Source organism: Rutidosis leptorrhynchoides, chromosome 5 (assembly GCF_046630445.1).
Source record: "Rutidosis leptorrhynchoides isolate AG116_Rl617_1_P2 chromosome 5, CSIRO_AGI_Rlap_v1, whole genome shotgun sequence".
Taxonomy (NCBI): domain Eukaryota; kingdom Viridiplantae; phylum Streptophyta; class Magnoliopsida; order Asterales; family Asteraceae; genus Rutidosis; species Rutidosis leptorrhynchoides.
Window position 1 is genome coordinate 38,821,545 of NC_092337.1, and position 12,756 is coordinate 38,834,300.

Here is a 12,756-nt window from a genome sequence, read left to right on the forward strand (position 1 = left end):
GTAATGCCTTGACCATTAACATTATGGTCTAGAAAATTGGACTTCGTTCAACAGAAATTCTCACTCGGAGAATTTGGTATAAAGTTGCTCTTTTCTCAAAAGTTCGAGCGTAAGATGGTGATGTTGTTCGTTTTCCTTCTTTACTTAAATAAGTTAAGACGTCATCTATAAATACGATAACAGATTTGTCTAGATAAGTTGCATACGTGATTTAGGAGGTTCATGAATACGGACGGAGTCCTAAATAAATCAAACGGTACTAAGAGAGATTTACAACTAACGTTGCGAGTTCGGAAATGGCTTAGGAGACATCGTCTCACTTAACCCCCAATTGATGATAACCGGAACGGAGGTCGTTTTGGAATACACACGGGATTCATGCAAGAAATCATGAGGTCATGGATGCGAGGGAGAGGGTATCGGTTTTCCAACCGAAAATTACTCAGTTCACAATAATCTATACAAGATGATGGGGAAACAATTTTTTTATTTTTTTTTTTTTTTTTTTTTAACGAATAGGTTTCGAGCTCCCTAGTTCTATAGGTGTCAAGTCAAAAGTCTTAACGTATATCCTCCAATAAAATTTATAGGCACACAATATTTTCCGTTGGTCACTTAAATCGTCTAAGTAGTATCTAGGGGAAAAAGTGGAATGTAAAGAGCACGAGTCAAAGACTTGTTTATAAAATGTCTAACGGTAACCGAATCGAATAAACATGAAACGTGAGAATTTCGAGAAGAAACATACCCGTGACTAGTCCATCGTCGTCTCGGGCATCCTAGGCGTTGATGTTGAAAGTTTAACGGCGTGCGTTGGGGTTGATTTTCTTATTTGGGCACGCACTCCTAAAATGACCCGGTTGGCCACATTCAAAACAAACACCCGTCTTGGGTGCATTGTGCTCCTTTTGGGCGACGGGAGCGGTATTCCTACAATCGTGGGCTACATGGCCACTTCTTTGATACTTCAAGCAAAATGGTTTGCCACATTCGCCTAAATGATGTTTGTAGCACTCGTTACAATACGGTAGGTGTCCGGTATAACCTTTCTTGCCGTTGGGGATGAAGGGCTTCTTGGCGAGGTTGTTGTAATTGCTTGATTGGGGGGCTTCCCATTTTCTTTTGCTGTCACCCGACTTATCCTCGGCTTTAAGTGCCGGCACTTCAATCTCGTCCACTGTTTCAATCAACTGACGGGCCATATTCAAAGCCTCTTGGTGGTTAGCGGGTTTGGATGACATTACTCCCTGTTTGATGCTCTTGGGGAGACCATCCATGTAAAGTTCAACCCTTAAAGATTCGGGGTTCACAAGATTTGGGCACATCAAAGCAAGTTCGGAGAATCGTTGATTATAGGCCTTAAGGTCATTCCCGACCGCTTTCAGAGCTCTTAGTTCTTGTTCGAGCCTTCGGGTTTCTTCGCGAGGAAAATATTCGGTGATCATCTTTCCTCTTAAGTCGGCCCAAGAGAGAGCGTGGGCTTCGTGGATACCCACCGATTGTACATACGAATTCCACCATGTGAGAGCGATACCGGCGAAGGTGTGAGTGGAATATCTAACCTTGTCTTGGTCTCGACAACTGCTTATGCTAAAGACGGCTTCCGTTTGCTCAAACCATCGGGTGAGCACAACCGGTCCCCCGGTTCCATCGAAAGTGTGAGGTTTGCACCCCATGAAATTCTTATAGGAGCATCCTTCGTTGGAATTTCTGGCTCCATTGTTGTTGTTGTGATGATTGTTGTTATTGTTGTTGTTGGATGAGTGACCGGCCATGGCCGCATCCACGGCAGTGGCTATCATACGTTGGAGGGCTTGTTCGGGAGTTTCGGGAGGAGCGCGTCGACGAGCCATTGTTCCTTCATGACACAAGAATATCGTTGGTTAGTATTCTAAATAATACTAACCGCGATATGGAATAAAGATAAAGAGAAAATTATCCTTGACTCGCCTTAAATTCTTTATGTCATAATGTCGGAACGTCCATGTGAATCACCGTAATATAATCCCGGAAATTATATTACCCTGATTCTCATGTGCATTTAACATTACTTCATAAAGTCAAGGTGGCGCGTCAACAAAATTTATTAACGTAAGATCAAGATCGAATACGAGTTAGATATGATAGAAGAGTTCGAGTATAAATGCACAAATAGTCAAGTAATTCCTACTTCAGTCTATATGCCGGTTGTAGTCTAGATTCACCTATGTACCCTATGACTCGGGGTGGACACAAATGAACTCTAAATCCCTACAACCAAGGCTCTGATACCACTTGTAGCGACCCCGACAAATCGTCAAGTGACGGCGTCGGCTACGTGGGTCCCATTACCTGATTATAAGTCTTTAAGATAACGTTTGACCAAAATATGTCGCCTTCATTTCAAAATAAAGATTGTTTCAAAGTTTACAAGAATTGTTCAACCAAAAGTTAAGTTACAAGGTTATAAGTACAAATGAAATCTAGGCGACACGGTTTAAAGTAAAGTCAAAAGACGCTCCCTGAAAAGCATGTATACTCGACATCCAATGCAAGTATCAAATAATGAGCGGAAGCATGTATCACATATCGTGCAAGACCTGAGAAAAACATAGAAATCTGTCAACGAAAACGTTGGTGAAATCATAGGTTTAGCAAGTAAATTGTATTGAACCACAAGGTTCTTTAAGAATTGTTCAACCAGAATCGTTCACATTCCAAAATAGTATTTGTATCACGAGCACCCAATTATCAAGGCTTAACCGAATATTCCCTCTGAATTTTGAATTTAGTGTTAGAACTTACACTATACATTGTTGAAATTATATTTCATTCACTAACGGTAGCGAACCGTCTGAATGAGGGTTTGTTAAACCCGTATGGCCACACAACATAATTACACGCTTACACTTACACCCTGCAAGTGGAACTAATGATAATTGGATTGAGGACTTTTATTCAAACTCGTATGCATCTTTGTATTCGTATTTGTTCACAATGTAAAAGAATGAAAAGTAAATAAGTATGAAATGTATGTGTTTCTCAGCCCACGATGTAAAGAATAAAAGTGATTGAAAAAGTGGGACTATGATCTCACCTTGAGTGCAAGAGTTAATAAAGTACTTCGACAAGTAAACGCGTGCAAAGACAAAGCTAGTCTTGACCTAAACATATAGGTTATATCAATAACGGTAAACACAAAACGGTCAAAGATGTTCAATTAGTCCTATGGCTCGTTAAGACTCGATCATAATAGCATGTGAATCAAATTGTCATGTTTCATGCAAGGTACAAGTATAAAAACATGTTAGAACGATTACACAATTATTTGGTTAAGTTTGATTAAAAGTCAACTTGGTCGGGTCAAAGTCAACAGAAAAGTCAACGGGGTCGGGTTGGGTATCCGACAATTTTTCTAAGTTATATAATCATATATGAGCATGTTGGCCAAGTTTCATGTTAATCGGAGGTCCGTAGCATAGCAAACATTTTTATGTCAAATGACCAAAGTAAACAGCCCGTTTTAGTACAATGGGACGGCGTCCCAATTGGCTAGACGGCGTCCCGGTTTTAAGATTGGGACGGCGTCCCGAGAAGCTAGACGGCGTCCCAGTTTTAAGTTTGGGACGGCATCCCGAGAAGCTAGACGGCGTCCAGATCGTTTTCCAGGCCCTGTTTGCTGTATTTCCTAAGTGCACGAACCAAAACACAAACCAACACATTTCATGACCCGTAAACAATCAAGATATGTATCTTATATCATCGGAAAGCTCTTTCGACAAGGAACGCAACTAAGCACTTTTCATCAAGCAAAAACATCATATACTATAACCGAAATCCCGACAAGTGATCAATAGAGGTTTATTTTCAAGTTTCAAGTTTATCAATTGCAATTTAAGTTTCGGGAATCCAATTTATACATATGATATGCCGTTTTGAAGGTAATGAAACATGTAATACAACTAAACACTTATCAATAACATTAACAAGCATTCAACGCATCAAAAGTTCGTTTTAAGAGTTGTCAACCCTAACCAAAAGTTCACAAAATCAATAATCGCGTTTATGAAGTTTCTTTAATCAATCTATACATCAAAATGAAGCTAATGATGCTAGTAACACTTTTAAAACATGCACATTAACAATCTAATAACATTTGATCATCCAAAATCAAGGATTTAGCAAGTAATTTTCATAATGAACTAGTTACACCAAAAACAACAAATCGAGCATACACATTACATACACGACATCACAATGAGCCATAGACACTAATTAACATACTTTTAAGTCAAGAACACAAATTTAAAGAAAACTAGTGTTTTAGAAATGTTACCCAAACGAGATGAGGTTGGTACCAAAATGAAGAGGATGAAGAGAGGATCACGAATATGTAATTTGTTTTGTTGTAAGCCTCCTAGATCGAATTTAGATGATGAATGATTGAATTGGGTGTTTGTGTGTGTGTTCTTGCTAGAGAGAAAGAGAGAGAGAGGGAGATGGTTGAATGGTGGTGATTGGGGTGGACTAGGTGACCTAGTCAACTAGTTTGCCCCGTGTCAATTTTAGTCCCTCGAGTTTGTAGTCGGGTGCGGAAAATACCTAAACGGAATATTTTAAAACGCGTATTAAAATCCGATAACGAGAATATTTAGAATGTTAGCTAACGGAGGTTACGAATCTAGATACGAGGAATATTATCTAAAAAGAAAAAAAAAGACGGCGTTAAAAATAATTTAACGGAAAAATGCGGGATGTTACAAGGATTCGCGTCAATTAGAGTTTCTGTTCCCTAATTCTTAGATTACAGACTAAAAAGGGGCATATTCGATTTGATAATCTAACCATAGAATGTAGTTTCGATTACTTGTGTCTATTTCGTAAAACATTTATAAAAGCAGTGCATGTATTCTCAGTCCCAAAAATATATTGCAAAAGCATTTAAAAAGGGAGCAAATGAAACTCACAATATGATATTTTGTAGTAAAAATATGCATACGACGGAACTGAACAATGCAAGGTTGACCCCGAATTCACGAACTTATATCAAGTATATATATTAACACATTATAATATTAAACAACTAAGTTTATATCATTTTTAACTAATATCCTTATATATATTCATATTTATACTTATAATATGTTATAATATGTACATGATATATAATTTAATTAATGTTATCTTACTATAAGTGATATTATATTAAAAAATGATATTTATGTGATATTAGTATATTTATGTGACAAATATATTTTAATATAAATTTCTTTTGTTTGCAAAATAATAGTTATAATAATACTAGAATAAGGATAATAATAGTAATAATAATAATAATATTAATGCAAATTTTAAAAATGATAATTTTAATAAAAATACTTTTGTTAATAATAATAATAATTTGAAAAAATGATAATTATTATGATAATACTAATAATAATATTAATAATACTGCTAATAATAATACTAATACTTATGAAAATAATAATAATAAAAATAATAATGATAAGAATAATAGGTAAATAAATAAATAACTACCTCAAAGAAGTAGTCCTAAAAAAATGCCCAAGCCCGGGTTTGAACCCGCGACCTCCCGCTAACCCGTTAAACCTTTAAACCGTCTGCTCTGCTGCTGTCTTTCTATTTTAATTTATCACACTAATTTATTTAAGCCTATTTCTGTTTTCTTCATCAGATCATCCTCAACATTCTTCGACCCAATGTGAAGTATATGTTGGATCTCGGCCCAACCACTCGATTCCCAGCCTACTAAATCGATTTCAAGGCCATTTAACAATAATCTGCCCAAGTGTAAATCCTAAGCATGCAGCCCACTAGATTTAAGTCTAATACATAACTTGGGTTTGTGGTACAGTTCGAAGAAAAGAGAAAAAAATAAACGCAGGAAGAGGAATAACGATACCCTTCATTATCTTCCCGTAATCGTCGCTATCCATCATTGTTTTTATATCGTTATATCATCATCGATATTATCATCTTCCTAGTCATCATCTTCTTCATTTCACTACATGACAATCTTAAACTTAAATCATCATCTATCTCACCATCATAATCATCATCATTATAAATCACGAGTAGGTTTTGTTGAGTCGACGAAACATGTAACCCATCACCATTTTTCATAACTCTGACTTTATAAAGTCAACAAAAAAATGGGTTTTATGTTCTTCCTTCCCTTCATGTTTCTTTACTGCATTCATACTCCTTTGCAGCTTTCATTGCTTCACCAGACCCGGTCCACAGTAACCGTGGTTTCCAATTATCTAACACTGTGAGCCGATTGATAAAAAATGGAAACAATCCCCTGGCCTAATGGAATCCCACGGTACATAATATTAACACTCGTTTCTTTATACTTAATCCCAACTTTATTAGGATAAAGTAGGCTACACTCTTTTTTTTCTTTGCTCTATTTGTCGACAATATCAACCCCACACAGGGACCGCCCAACTTACCTCCCATGAGTTGATGGCCCCAAAAACCAAAATTTACACCTCAAACTAAAATTAATCTACCACCTATTACTTTGTCAAACGTACAGGAGTATAGGGAGTATATGATATATGATGGCTAAATAAAGTGTAGGCCCAAGTAACTATCAAAGTAGTAACATTAAACAATTCAACAAGTGGGGTTTGTTCATACATCCCAAGGTTCATTATCACCATCTTCTTTTGCATATCACGATAATCACCAATTGTTATCATCATGACTGCTCAAACAGAAAGCTGAAGCATAGTAGTTGCAGCTCGATCATTTCCTATTCTCTCTTCATCTTGTCCTCATCGAATATATCATCCTCATCGAATATATCATCGTTTTCACATTATTATTACATAGCCTCATCATAGAATTAACATTTATTATTCATCATCTCTTAAATAGGTTTTTGAAAATTTTGTTTTGAGATGGACTGAAACAGAAATATAAGAGATCTAGTGGCAGCAAAGTGTAGGAGAGATAGGTATGTGGTTGTGATCTTGTTCACTTGAAACATAAATGGTCGCTGCCATATAAAAAATAAAAGAGAGAAAAAAGATATGGAGGTGGTGTTTGGTTACGGTTTAGATGGTATTATTGGAGTTCTTGAGGTGGTTCACAATCGTGAGGTGAAAGATGGTGATGTATTACGGTGGTGATGGAGAAGAAGAAAGGAAGAATTAAGTTGGTGGTGGTGATTGAATTGAAGTAAGCCGATGGTCTATGGTTACAAGGTTTAAGAAAGAGAATACGAGTGAGATAGAGAGAGAGGGAGGATATTGTTGTCATGGTGGAAGGTAGCAGTTGGTGATGGTGGTTGCCGGCTGAGGTGGTGGCGGATTAGATGTTTGAAGTGGTAGAGTTTATGTGTTGATGTTTTATGCATATGTATATGTAATGTTTTATATATATATATATATATATATATATATATATATATATATATATATATATATATATATATAGTGGTAGGATCAAGAGGGAAGTAACCATTCGGGGGGAAGCGGGGGGAAGCAAAAACTTTTTTTTTTCGTTTTTTGAAAAAACTTTGTTCACGAACATTATAGATGAGATGAAAATATGAATATTTAGTAGAGACACTTTGTGATAAATATTTTTATTTTGGTGGGAAAACGCTCGAAGAAGTAATATATAACAATTATCGTGTTTTTCGAGCGTATTTTGAGGTTTTAGCTATTGGGGTTTAGATATTAGGGTTTAGATATTAGGGTTTATAGGGTTTAGATATTAGGGTTTAGAAATTTAGGGTTTAGAGTTTAGATTTAGGGTTTAGATTTAGGATTTAGATTGAGTTTTTAACACGAACGGTTTAGAGTTTAGGGTTTAGGGTTTAAGGTTTAGGGTTTAGGGTTTGGTGTTTTGGGTTTATAAAATAAACCCAAAACACCAAACCCTAAACCCTAAACCCTAAACTCTAAATCGGGCTAAATTTTACTTCACAAAACATGGAAAAAAACGCTCATATTCTTCACGAACAATATTATCTTGAATTTTATTTTTGTCGATCGTTTTCCCGCCTAAATAATAACATTCATCACGAAGTGTCTATTCTAAATGTTCATATTTTCGTGTGATCTTGATGCAGGAAAAAAATATTTCAAAAAAACCGAAAAAAAAAAATTTTTGCTTCCCCCCGATTGGTTACTTCCCCATTGATCCTGCCCCTATATATATATATATATATATATATATATATATATATATATATATATATATATATATATATATATATATATATATATATATATATATATATATAAGAGATAGATAGATGTAGATATTATGAATCACATGAAAACAGTAATATAAGAATCAAATTAATTAAAAACATGTGAGTCTGCCGACACTTTTCCACGGATATTAATTCATACTCCGTTGTTAATCAGTGGTATATAAAAGTTATCAGAAAAATCCCAAATTTTTATATTAATTATCTTTATTTATTTCAGTCATTATGGCATAATATTCGATCACTAATTATTAAATAAAAATTATATCAACTGCCCGTGCTCGATTCTGGGTATAATATAAAATGTGTTAAAATTTAACAAATAGCTCCTAAATACATTTCTAATAAACCTATAATTTATATCACTCATTTTCGGATCACCGTTTATTTTTTGAAATCACATAAGTTTGAATTAAACTTGATTAACTAACCATCGAATGATGAAAGAGTGCTACTATCGTTTACAGAATGAATTCGAAACCAAATATATATATTCAATATACTTTATATATATTTATTTTAATAATAAATTTTATTATTACTTATATCATTTTATTTTACAAAATTAATGCTAATAATTACATAATATAATATTTCAAATTATATTAAAATACACATATATACATATTTATTTACAAATAATTGTTCGTGAATCGTCGGGAGTGATTGAAGGGTAAATGAATATATGAAAATAGTAAAAACAATTTTGTGACTCAGGATAACAGACTTTGCTTATCGTGTCGAAATATTAAATCGTATCGAGAGTTTGGTTTAAATTTAGTCAAAATTTTCCGGGTCGTCACAATTTTCAATTTATATCGTATTTTGAGTTTTGTATACGCATGACTTAGCATGGTATATATAATTTTAAGGCCTATTATTTCACTCGCAATGTAATTATGTATAACGCACATAATTTCAAATCTAATGTCACTTCATTAAACATGCTTTTTAAATCATTAATATGCACCGCCAGATGGAGTAGCATTTGGCGGCGATAACCTTCGGTTTCAGATTGTGTTGAAATTCTCAAGATCACCATAAAACGGCCGAACGAGAAAGACTCTCTGAACTTGCTTGCCATTCGAGGCCGTATAGATTCCAAAAAAAGAAATCTTTCCTTACAAAGTTGCAACACACACCAAACACCACCGCCGGTTCGTGGTGCTTGGTGTTTTGTGTCTTTGGCCAAAATGTTAGATCTATCGTATCTTTTGACTCGTAGCTCCGATTTAGTCACTATTTTTTTTTAAATCGTGTATTTTTTCGAGATCTATCCGTTGGAAAACTGCCATAGGCAGTTTGTGCCAAATATTTTTCAAAACTAGACCTTTAAAGCCTTCAATTTTGCCTTTTTTGATGCTCTTTTGACCGTTTTCAATTCCTTTCATATTATTCATTTTGTGTATGCATGACTTTGCATGGTACATATAGTTTTAAGGCCTATTATTTCACTCACAATGTAAATATGTATAACACATATAAATTTAAATCTAATGTCACTTCATTAAACACGCTTTTTAATTCACAAAGATACGTCGCCAAATGGAGTAACATTTGGCGGCACATCACCTTTGGTTTCAGTTTGTGCTAAAATTATCCAGATCACCCAAAGAAGACCCTAACTTCAAGAATCACGGAAAGTGTCTTGCCATTCGAGCTCGTCAGGATACCGTAAAAAGATATTGTACTCATTTTTAATGTTCTCTTTGAACGTTTTCAATTTATATCGTATTATTAGTTCTGTGTATGCATGACTTGGCATGGTATATATAGTTTTAAACTCTATTATTTCACTCGCAATGTAATTATACATTACGCATATAATTTTGAATCTAAATTCACTTCATTAAACATGCTTTTTAAAACATTAATATGCGGCGCCAGATGGAGTAGCGTTTGGCGGCGCATAACCTTCGGTTTCAGATTGTGCTGAAATTCTCAAGATCACCCTCAAATGGCCGAACGAGCAAGACTCTCTGAACGTGCTTGCCATTTGAGGTCGTATAGATTCCAAAAAAGACATATTTCCTTGCAAAGTTGCAACACACACCAAACACCACCGACGGTTCGTGGTGCTTGGTGTTTTGTGTCTTTGGCCAACATGTTAGATCTATCGTATCTTTTGAGTCGTAGCTCCGATTTAGTCACTGTTTTTTTTAAATCGTGTATTTTTTCGAGATCTATCTGTTGGAAAACTGCTTTACGCGGTTTGTCCCAAATATTTTTCAAAACGAGACCTCTAAAGCCTTCAATGTTGCCCTTTTTGACGCTCTTTTGACTGTTTTCAATTCCTTTCATATTATTCCTTTTGTGTATGCATGACTTTGCATGGTACATATAGTTTTAACACCTATTATTTCACTCACAATATAATTATGTATAACACATATAATTTTGAATCTAATGTCACTTCATTAAACACGCTTTTTAAATCACAAAGATGCGTCGCCAAATGGAGTAACATTTGACGGTTGATATTGCGCATTTCTTATATATTAATCATGACAATATCCGTTTTTTAGTCCATTCGGATACGGTTTAGGTCTTTATTCGTGATAATTGGGAAGATTATGATTTGAGAGCCGAGAAGATCTTTTGTATGCCTTTTTGATCCTTTTGAGGTATGCTATATGTTATTGTATCAGAGTTGCCTTAATATGATGAAGCAAATTGGGTTTGGGCACTTTTATGGCGAAAAAAGAAAGAAGAATTCTTGGCCGTGTTAAGCCGCGGCGCGGCTGGAGGGCCCGCGATGCGGGTCAAAGCTAATTTTGGAGTTCGAGCATATTGATAGATTATGGAGTGCTGGCTAGTGTTAAGCCGCGGCGCGGCCCGAAGGCCCGCGGCGTGGACCTCTATATGATACGTTTTATAAACATTGCATTCTTTTGAAAAGATATACCATAAATGAATATTTAAAATTCAATGTTTTCGACATCTGATGATTTCTACATATAGACAATCACCGTAAATAACAGTTTACAAGAATACTTCCGTTGACAATGCAGTCAAAATAAATACACGGTGATGATTTTGTGAATGCAATGCTTCCTCGAATAAAACATGTATGACTCCATGCACATGGTTTCTCTAACATATATTCAAACAGCGGAAGACTTCTAGGTACCTGAGAATAAACATGCTTTAAACGTCAACATAAAGTTGGTGAGATATAGGTTTAATGCTAGCAGCGTTATAAATATAGACCACAAGATTTCATATACATAAACGTTTTAATAAAAATATTCTAAGTGGTTGAGCACTTGATAACCATACTTAACATTTAATCAACATTGCATATTCCCTTTATTATGAAATCTCACTACACTGTAACAAGTGTAGTCACCGAAAAGAAGTACTGTGCAACCGTTGAATACTGGTCGTCCAGTCCGGTTGGGGTTGTCAGGCCCGATAGATCTATCAACAGGATTCGCGTTTTCAATACCACATGTAAATAGTAGTTACCAAGCTACAGGGAAGTATGCCAGTGGTACAACTCAACGTAGAATATATTTTTTTATCACTTGTGTCCATAACGTAAATCATAAAATGCATGTATTCTCATCCCAAAATATTTAGAGTTTAAAAGTGGGACTATATACTCACTTTTGCCTTGAAGGTATTTAACTCGACTTGGTCTCTGATAGATATCGCGAACCTAACCATATATATATAATATATCAACATATTTTCTTTTCAAGTAATCGTTACATATATATATATATATATATATATATATATATATATATACTTATAATACTTTTAATATTTTCTTAGTCCGTAGTTAGCAGTCCGATGTTAGTGGTCCACAATTAGTTGCTCAATAAAATAAATAAAGACTCCATCGTATTCGTATTGATCAGAATTAATCTCGACCCATGGTACCATGTTGTCAAATGACGTGTTGCGTACATAAAGTACCGTGATGTCAAATGACGTGTTGCGTACAATCATGAGGTCTTATGATTAATCTTCTTGTGTTGTTTACGGGTGGTCCTGAAATATCAAATCATAAGTAATTATATATAAAATATCATATTAATTAGAAAAGATATGATTAATTTACTTTATCTCCAAATATTTTCGTAGCTAAACTAGCTTCGGATACCCAATCTTGTTTTAGTCGTAGTTTCTTCATTACAACTCCTTTTTTGTTGGTTCAACTTGCCACTTCCTTGGATCGAGTCAAATTTTAAGAAAATGAACTGAAAATACCTTAGTTTGTATTCGAAATCACAAGTTATAGGTCAAACTTTGGTAAAACTTAGGAAAGTGATCATTTTCCATCATTAAAACAACATTTAATGATCATTTTTCTAAAAATACTTACACTTTTAGTTAAACCATGAAATTTTTATGTGTTAACATATTCATAAGAAATATCATTTTTCCAGAACATGAACTTCCAATTCAAAGTTCAAGATGGTTTTTAATTATCCAACCCAAAACAGCCCCCGGTTGCACTCCGACGACGTAGATTCAGTTTTTAAGGTGTTCTTTGTAAAACCAAGTTATATCTTGTT